The sequence below is a fragment of the Bidens hawaiensis genome, unplaced genomic scaffold (genome assembly GCF_021521415.1).
Source record: "Bidens hawaiensis isolate Kalapana, Puna unplaced genomic scaffold, B.hawaiensis_p1.1 tig00046140_1, whole genome shotgun sequence".
NCBI lineage: Eukaryota > Viridiplantae > Streptophyta > Magnoliopsida > Asterales > Asteraceae > Bidens > Bidens hawaiensis.
This window is the reverse complement of record NW_027498221.1, coordinates 65,919-75,040: the sequence shown is the minus strand read 5'-3', so window position 1 is coordinate 75,040 and position 9,122 is coordinate 65,919. Positions and strand designations below refer to the sequence as shown.

Below are 9,122 nucleotides of genomic sequence, written 5' to 3'. Positions count from 1 at the left end.
GCTTCATATCTTCACAACATTCTTCCCACAAAATTGCATAACAACCAAACCCCCACATCTCTCCTATACTTACGCCAGCCGTCTTATGACCACCTTCGCGTGTTCGGTTGCTTATGCTACCCAAACCTCTCTCCCACTCGCCCTCACAAACTTGCTCCAAGATCCGCACCATGTGTATTTCTTGGCTACCCGGCCAACTACCGTGGATACCGGTGCTTAGACATTTCCACGGGAAAAACCATTTTTTCCCGCCACGTCACTTTTGACGAAACTAACTTCCCTTTCGCCACTCCCTCTCAACCTCCCCCGTCGCACTCTTTCCTAGACCCCTCACCCATATTATTTTCCCCATTCACGTCTTTCCCCACTGTTAACACGCACCTCCACCAACTAAATCCTTTTGCCAATGCAAATTCACCCACAAATGGTCCTTCCATTCCTCCACTACAAACTCACGACACATTCCCTAATAACCAAACACCTCCTAATACCCCACCATCTCTCCCATCTCAATCCTCACACCCTCTAAATTACACAGACCCCAACCCGCCCCCACATCCACCCACCACATCCAATCACTCCATGCGCACTCGATCACAATCTGGAATTTTTTAAACCCCGCCAACCTATGTCGCTTAACACACAAACTTCCCCACCCACTCCGTCTATATCTCCGTTACCCAAATCACATCTTACCGCTCTTACTGATCCCAACTGGAAGGTTTCCATGACTAACGAATATGAAGCTCTATTGGAAAATAACACTTGGGAACTTGTATCGAGACCCACCGATGCACCAATTATTCGTTGCATGTGGCTGTTTAAACATAAATTTAACGCCGATGGAACTTTGGAACGGTATAAAGCTAGGCTTGTCGTCAACGGCAAAAGTCAAACCGTGGGTCTTGACTGTGATGAGACATTTAGCCCCGTCGTTAAACCCACTACGATTCGTACGGTACTAAGTTTAGCGGTATCCAAGGAGTGGCCCATCCATCAATTGGATGTTAAAAATGCTTTCTTGCATGGGCATTTGAAAGAAACGGTATACATGTTTCAACCACCGGAGTCACCCTAACTTTGTTTGCAAACTTAATAAGTCTCTTTATGGCTTAAAGCAAGCCCCGCGTGCGTGGTATCAACGAATTGCAGGTTTTCTCTCAACATGTGGATTCAAAAGTAGTGTTTGCAACACCTCGCTATTTATTTATCAAAAGGGTGACCAAATGGCTTACTTACTCTTATACGTGGATGATATTATACTCACCGCATCTAGTGACACGCTACTCCACAAAATAATCAAATCATTATCCGCGGAATTCAAGATGACCGACCTCGGTAAATTACATCATTTCCTCGGTATCACCGTCGAACAACAGAAAACGGGTTTGTTTTTATCTCAGTCAACATACGCGGCCGACATTTTATCACATGCCAACATGTCAACATGTAAACCTGCTAGCACTCCAGTCGAAATTGGGTCTAAATTGAGTGCTACTCATGGTGTGTTATTTACCGATGGTTCTTTATATCGGAGCCTTGCCGGTGCACTACAATATCTAACGATTACCCGGCCGGACATTTCATATGCAGTTCAACAAGTTTGTCTCTTCATGCATGCCCCACGCGAGCCACACTTTCAACTTTTGAAACGGATCCTTCGCTACATTAAAGGTACATTATCGCATGGCCTCCTCATAACACCCTCCCCATCCACTAAATTGACAGCCTATTCGGATGCCGATTGGGGTGGGTGTCCCGACTCCCGCAGGTCAACCTCCGGTTACTGTGTGTATATGGGTGGTAACTTAATTTCTTGGTCCTCGAAACGTCAGCCTACAATCTCTCGGTCTAGTGCCGAAGCTGAGTATCGAGGAGTTGCCAACACCGTAGCCGAAATAAGTTGGATTCGTAATCTCTTACTTGAACTTCATGTCCCAGTTAGACATGCCACGATCGTTTACTGTGATAACATTTCAGCAGTCTATTTATCCGCCAACCCTGTGAACCATCAACGGACCAAACATATAGAACTTGACATACACTTTGTAAGAGAAAAGGTTCACCTCGGCACTATTAAAGTTCTACACGTTCCAGCTGATTACCAATATGCGGATATCTTCACCAAGGGACTACCTAAGCATTTATTCCAACGATTTCGTTTCAGTTTATGCCTTCGCTCTTCTACGGCTCAAACTGCGGATGACTGTTAAGCCAAAAATATCTACGGCTATTTTTGGCACTTATATCATAATTACTTTGTGAATATTGGTTAGTTTATGTTTGATTGTCTTTCCAAAGTATTCTCCTGATTTCACTCATCAGTTTGTATATTTATAGTTTGTACAATATTCAATGAAATCAATGAATTATGTTATTTTACAATCAATTCCAACATTGAGACCTTCCATGCCCGCCTATTGTTGAAAATCACCGCGTTTCTGCTCTTTCCTCGGACCAGAAAGTAGTCAAGAAAATTGCAATGACCACCTTACGTTTCTTGACATCCAACATATGACTTCTCCCAAATTCCAACGTGTCCTTTATCAACTCCAACATTGAGACCTCCCCATGCCCGCCTATTGTTGAAAATCACCTCGTTTCTGCTCTTTCCTCGGACCATAAAGTAGTCAAGAAAATTGCAATGACCACCTTACGTTTCTTGGCATCCGACATATGACTTCTCCCAAATTCCAATGTGTCCTTTATCAACTCCAACATTGAGACCTCCCATGCCCGCCTATTGTGGAAAATCACCTCGTTTCTGTTCTTTCCTCGGACCAGAAAGCAGTCAAGAAAATTGCAATGACCACCTTACGTTTCTTGACATCCGACATATGGCTTCTCCCAAATTCCAATGTGTCCCTAACCGTCATAACCCTCACCGAAAGCGGCAAATTCAACCATAAACAAACCTGACTCCAAATTAACTTTGCCATGTGACAAATGTATAGATTTAATAATAGGATTAATGGGTGTTGAAGTTACCATTCCAAAAGACAAATCTATCAAGTCAAGAGTAATTAGTCTCTTTAATAATCAATAGTGAGTTAAGGGTTGTGCATCTCTCAACCCGTTTAGCCAACCGTGAATTAACGATAAATGATAATGACTCGACTATAGATACTTTGTAGGGTTTCCAGTAAGATGCGAGTAGTATTCGGATTATTAGGTTTTAAACGATTCTTATTAGAGACTTTAGGATCAATTTTCAGATGAATATTAATTATATGGTTCTGCTATTAATTTCAACACGCAAACATCTCTAGTTTTATGACACACTTTTTAAACAAATTGAAGAATTATAATAACTTAAAAACCATATCAATATTTGTTGAATATTCAATATTAATTGTAAATAACGAAAGATTACAAATAAATGAAATTGTGATGCTAAAACTCGGTTCCGATTATCACGATGTTGGGAGCACATATATTCATATGAAAATTTTGATTAAAAAAATCACTTTACTTAGAACATATCAAATAAAAGGTGGCAGACAATATATAAAAGCCCAACTTGATGCCAGCCGAATGGAAATGAGATTCTTTTTCTCCTAATATAATGAATTCGGACTAGAACATTCAATTATACATTTCTAAGCAATTTTGATCAATCAAATGATTAAGCATACTCAATTAAAACAACTAGAATGCTACCAAAGTTGTACTTGCTAATTGTGGTGTTCGCTACCTCACTCTTGCTCAAAATACATGAGTCTCGAGCCTCGTTAGCGAAACCAGGTTGTCAGGAGATGTGTGGTAATGTAACCATTCCATATCCATTTGGCATAGGGACAGGTTGTTATTTGCACAAGTCATTTGAAGTTTTTTGCCCCGGATCGTCACAAGATGATGTTCCTCTTTGGTTTGCTAATAAAAGAGGATTTCCGATTCTAGAAATTTCCACGGACTTGTTCCGGGTGATTGATGAATCAACAGCGGCGTGTGCTTACAATAGCGTGTCGATGGGGGCTCTCTTGAACCTGAATCAGCATTTTTCCTTTTCACAAAATCATAATGTTTATGTGGCGGTGGGATGTAACATTCTGGCTTCTTTTGTATATGGTCCATGGATTAATATATATAATTGTGAATCTTTATGTAATGAGACAACACCTGCTGTTGTATCTGCCACTAGTTGTACTGGCTTCAATGGTTGCTGCCAAGTTGGCATCCCAATTTATACAAAAGGATATATTTCTATGATCAACTACACGTACACCGACACAAGTGATTCATTATGTGCTCACGGGTTCATATCCGAAAACAATGCACCAATCTTTTCAGATAAATATCAACTACAGTTTCCTGTGGCCTTAAATTGGGTTGCCGGGCTTAACACATGCCGCCAAGCTAGCAAAACAGGAGAGAACTTGTGCGGCAGGAACAGTCACTGCGTCGATTCGAGAAACAAAGTAGGATATAACTGTCGTTGTAGAAATGGTTACAAAGGGAATCCCTTACCTTCCCAATGGATGCCAAGGTAATTTCAAATTCTCCATTACGCCTTCCGATTAATATATTCTTACGTTCAAATTCACTTGCTCTATTTTTTTCAAATCGACATAAATAGATATCAACGATTGTCCGAAGCAATCAAATCATTATTGTGAAGAGGGTGAGACTTGTGTATATACACACAGGAGCTACAAGTGCATACCCCGGCATCGCCACAAATCAAATGTTTTAGGTAATGATCTGTACCTCCTTCTGTGTGATATTCATATCTAGTAAACAACGCTGATATAAGTAAAATGACTAGATGGATATTTTGGCTTGCTTAGTGTCTTATTACGACCTCTCAGCTTAAAAGTTCTAGTTCTGACACTTGTTCTTGTAAGATCCATAGAGATTTTGGCTTAATGTTGATGTAGACTTGACTTGTGAATGTATGAAGTACTAGTGTGGAAAAAGTGTGATGTATATTGTGCAAAGAATTAGATGTGTTTATGGAAATTTCATAAATAATCAAATCTTGCTAAACATTGTATTTAATTATTCGGATCGTGGTTATGTAATTTTAAGACTAGGTGAACCGACGCCAAGGAAGAGACACATCTGTGCATGGTGTGTCACAAATAACCAGCCATAACTACTAATTATGTCACATATACTGACTTAATTACATATTAGGTTATTTACCCGTGTTACATACGGGTGGAAAATATAAAAAAATGTCATATATATGTATATGCTATATATTTTAATGAATTATAAATTTATTATTTTTAATAACTTAACATGTTACATTAATTATAAGGTATACAATGTTGTTTTAATTGAAAAAAAAACATACAAAGGTAAACAGTGTAAAATGACAACTTAAAACATCTTTCTAACTTAAACCATAAAACCAAAGAGACATATTAATAAAAGTTTCATCATCTAATGAAGTCATGTGTTATATGCCCAAAAAAAAATTGCAACATTCAAAAAGACATATTAATAAAAACTTCATCATCGTTGTAATTTAAAAAAAAAATCATCTTTAACTCCTATAACTAAACGTAACACCACAACATCCAGAATGAAATGTTTTGACACCTAAGAAACGGGAGATGATCTTTATAATTTGATAATAGCTAATATATCCATGAGAGAAATTGATTGACGGTAAGTTGGAGAGAGATATATGAAAGAGTTGAATGTGGATTAGGGCTTCTTAACAATAGGGTTTAAATAAGAGGAATTAAGTGAGTTGACATTTAGTAATTGGAAGGTGGTGATATGGCATCTAGGTGGACACCATAGAATGATGCCACGTGGACAATTTATGTTGCTTTAATATATTAGTAAGATATGATAATAGTGTTTAATGTATAGTTTAATATCTAATAGTGCTAATTAACTAAAATTTATTGCAAGTGCAGCAACTCTTGAAACCGTAATTGGACTTTCAGCTTTTGGTGTTGTTGGTTGTTTGACATATATAAAGCTTGGCAGAATAAATAAAGTTAAGATCAAGAAGAAGTTCTTTAAAAAACATGGGGGACATCTACTGAAGAAGCACATATCTGCTAATAAAACATGTGTCATGACAATAAAAGTTTATACCACAGAAGAAATGGAGAAGGCAACCGAAAATTTTAGTAGAAGCAGGTTCCTCGGAAACGGAGGACAGGGTACAGTGTACAAAGGGTGGCTCCCTGACGGGACGGTCGTAGCCATAAAGAAGTCAAATATTGTTGATGTCGATCAAGTAGAGCGATTTGTTAATGAAATTCTCATTCTTGCACAAATAAACCATCGAAATATAGTGAAATTGTTAGGTTGCTGCTTGGATTATAAAGTCCCCTTATTAGTATATGAGTATTTGGCCAGTGACACCCTCTCACAGCATCTTCATGATGGGATAGTACTTGCGAAATTTTCATGGAAAGATCGTATAAGAATCGCAAGGGAAATTGCGGGAGCACTAGCCTATCTGCACACTTATGCATCACCGGCAATAATTCATAGGGATATTAAGCCAGGAAACATCTTACTAGATCAAAACTACAAAGCCATGGTAGCTGATTTTGGACTTTCAAGGTTAGTACCTCTTAGCAGAAGCCATCTAACTACTAAAGTTGAAGGCACATTTGGTTACTTAGATCCTGAGTATTTCCAATCGGGAAAACTTACCACAAAAAGTGATGTTTATTCCTTTGGAGCGGTCCTTACTGAACTCTTAACCAGGAAAAAGTCTATTTCCTCAAGTGACTGTGGTGAAGGCTTGGTGCCAAGATTTAAATATTTGGTGAATCATAACCGGATTGTTGAAATTTTGGACAATCAAGTTGTGCAAGAGGCTATGACGGAGGATGTACTTATAGTCACTAAGTTTGCCAAGAGATGCATGAAAACGAATAGCAAAAAAAGACCAAGCATGGAAGAAGTGATCGCGAATTTGGACAAGTTAAGACTAGTACAACTCGAATAAGTGCATCATATAATATGAACTCACAAATAGTACATAACTACATATCAATACTTCTAACCAGGGGTGGATCTACATAGACGTGTGCGGGTTCACGGGAACCCACTGAGTTTCGGATTTTATATTAACATCTATATAAAATATGAGAGTGAACCCAAATGTAAATTCTGAGTGAACAAATCAATAAAGTGAAATTGTAGTTAAGTGGCAAACACGTTGGCTCTCAATTCTGAGAACCCGGGTTTGATTCCTTACTTAAAAGTTTTTTTTCTTCTTTTTTTTCCACATATTACTGCAACGTTCACTACACTATGAAAACATTTAGGTTGAGCACGTCAACCTGTGCGGCTGTGCATATTGGAACTTTAATAGTTTTCATGTATTTTTCTATTAGTCATGTACTTTTTATAACTTCACATTAACGTCGTTAAACCCATCTATCATTCTTCAAAAAATATATTATTTATCCTTGTATCTGAGTAAGGTTTCACGTGAAACTTGGATTTGAATCCATGGGAGGTACTATGTTGAAGCTTAACCATTATGTTGAAGAGGAAGCTTGTCCCCAAACATGGACCTTGATATACTAGTTTAGTGAAAAAACAAACTAGTTATAATTTGTCAAAACATGATAGACACCCTATGGGTTTTCGGCCGGGCATACCCAAAGGCATTTTAATAAACTAACGGGCAAACCCGAACCCGCGGGTATACCCGCACGACAAATACTTAATGAGTTTTGCGCGGGGTATGGGGTAGACTTTAATAATACCTAAACTCATCCGAAATCAGACCCATTGTCATCCCTAAAAGCATGAGCCTTGTTTGTAGGTATATTTAATTTCTAAAGACGATGTGTTTTTTATCATTGTATCGGACTTTTATAATGTGATAAACATTACCCGGCCCCGTCCAAACCGTCGAATCAACCTAAAAACCTTTATGTTCGGTTCTATAAAATTGTAGTATATGAAAGCAATAAACCCACTGGAAAAAAAATTCTGGGTCCGTAAGTGCTTCTAACATGAGATGGTGAACCCATACCGGTCATGATGAGAGCCGCATTAGGCTTGGCTACTTGAATTCTAAATTGAATAATCCTAGGTTTGACAAAATGAAATATTTAGATTCAAACAACAATAAGCACTAGTGTAAGCAACACCCTTTTAGGAGCAGGTTGTAGCTCCCTTTGGAGCGGTTTTAAACCACTTGTGATGGGATCTCTCCTAAAGGGTGTATCCCTGTTTAATACGCTTCTAAAACATTTTAAAAAAACAAAACAAATTACGGAAATTGGCCGGAATCTTAGCCACCGTCCTTGGAGTTTCAGAATATTTGCAGGATATTCTTGTGAGAGTTCAAAAAGAAATGAACACCTCTTCCGTTTGGTTTCTCCCGTAGGTGTCTTCTCAAGCCCCATCTTTAATGGTTTTTTCTCATAACCTTCATACTTGGCTAGAACCCTAGTCACCGTCGCCACTATCTGGTCCTTCGCCACCTAACCCTCAGTTGTTGTTCAGATAGATGTATAGGGTTGTAAAAGATCCGAATGTATGGTGAACGCCTGATGAACGGTTCTACGGGAATTTTTTGTTTATATCCGTCTGTTTAATAAATGAACGAACATGAACAAATAAATTCAGTCCGATAAACTTAATGAATGAACACATAATGTTCGATAATGTGTTTGTTTTAGTCTGCTCGGTTAAGTCCATAGAGATAAGTCCGTTTACGTGGTGTTTAGTTAGGTTCATGTATTAACACTTTACTACCAATATTTTCTATTTATTTGTTTTACTGTGTAAACTGTTATGTTTTGATTACTATGTAAACTGATAAGTTCTTTTTGGTTATTTTGGGTGTAATTCCATATTTGTGATTGAATTTGCATGGATTTATGATTATTATTTTCGAAATAACATGTAACCGTTTATGTTCGTTTGTCTGTTAGTGTCGTTTCTATCACACATTCACACCCTCGGGACGAGACGCAATTGCTCATAGCTCGTAACATTAGTTTAAATGACAATAAATATTATTTCATATTAAATAAAACAGTTCATCACATTCCTATAAGTCAAAACAAAACAAATAATGTTTATTAAATCTCCTAAAAGTCCACTAGACATTCTAATCTTAAGCCTCTTTAACATGTAGCATATGTAAAATAACTTCTAAACACAAAGTTGGTTTGGTGAGC

At 37.9% G+C, this 9,122-nt stretch overlaps 1 pseudogene; it reads left to right on the top strand.

The window, feature by feature from the left end:
• The first annotated feature begins 1,226 nt into the window (after positions 1-1,226).
• On the top strand, positions 1,227-6,925 carry LOC143596173 (putative wall-associated receptor kinase-like 16 pseudogene; annotated as a pseudogene).
• The last annotated feature ends 2,197 nt before the right edge of the window (positions 6,926-9,122 follow it).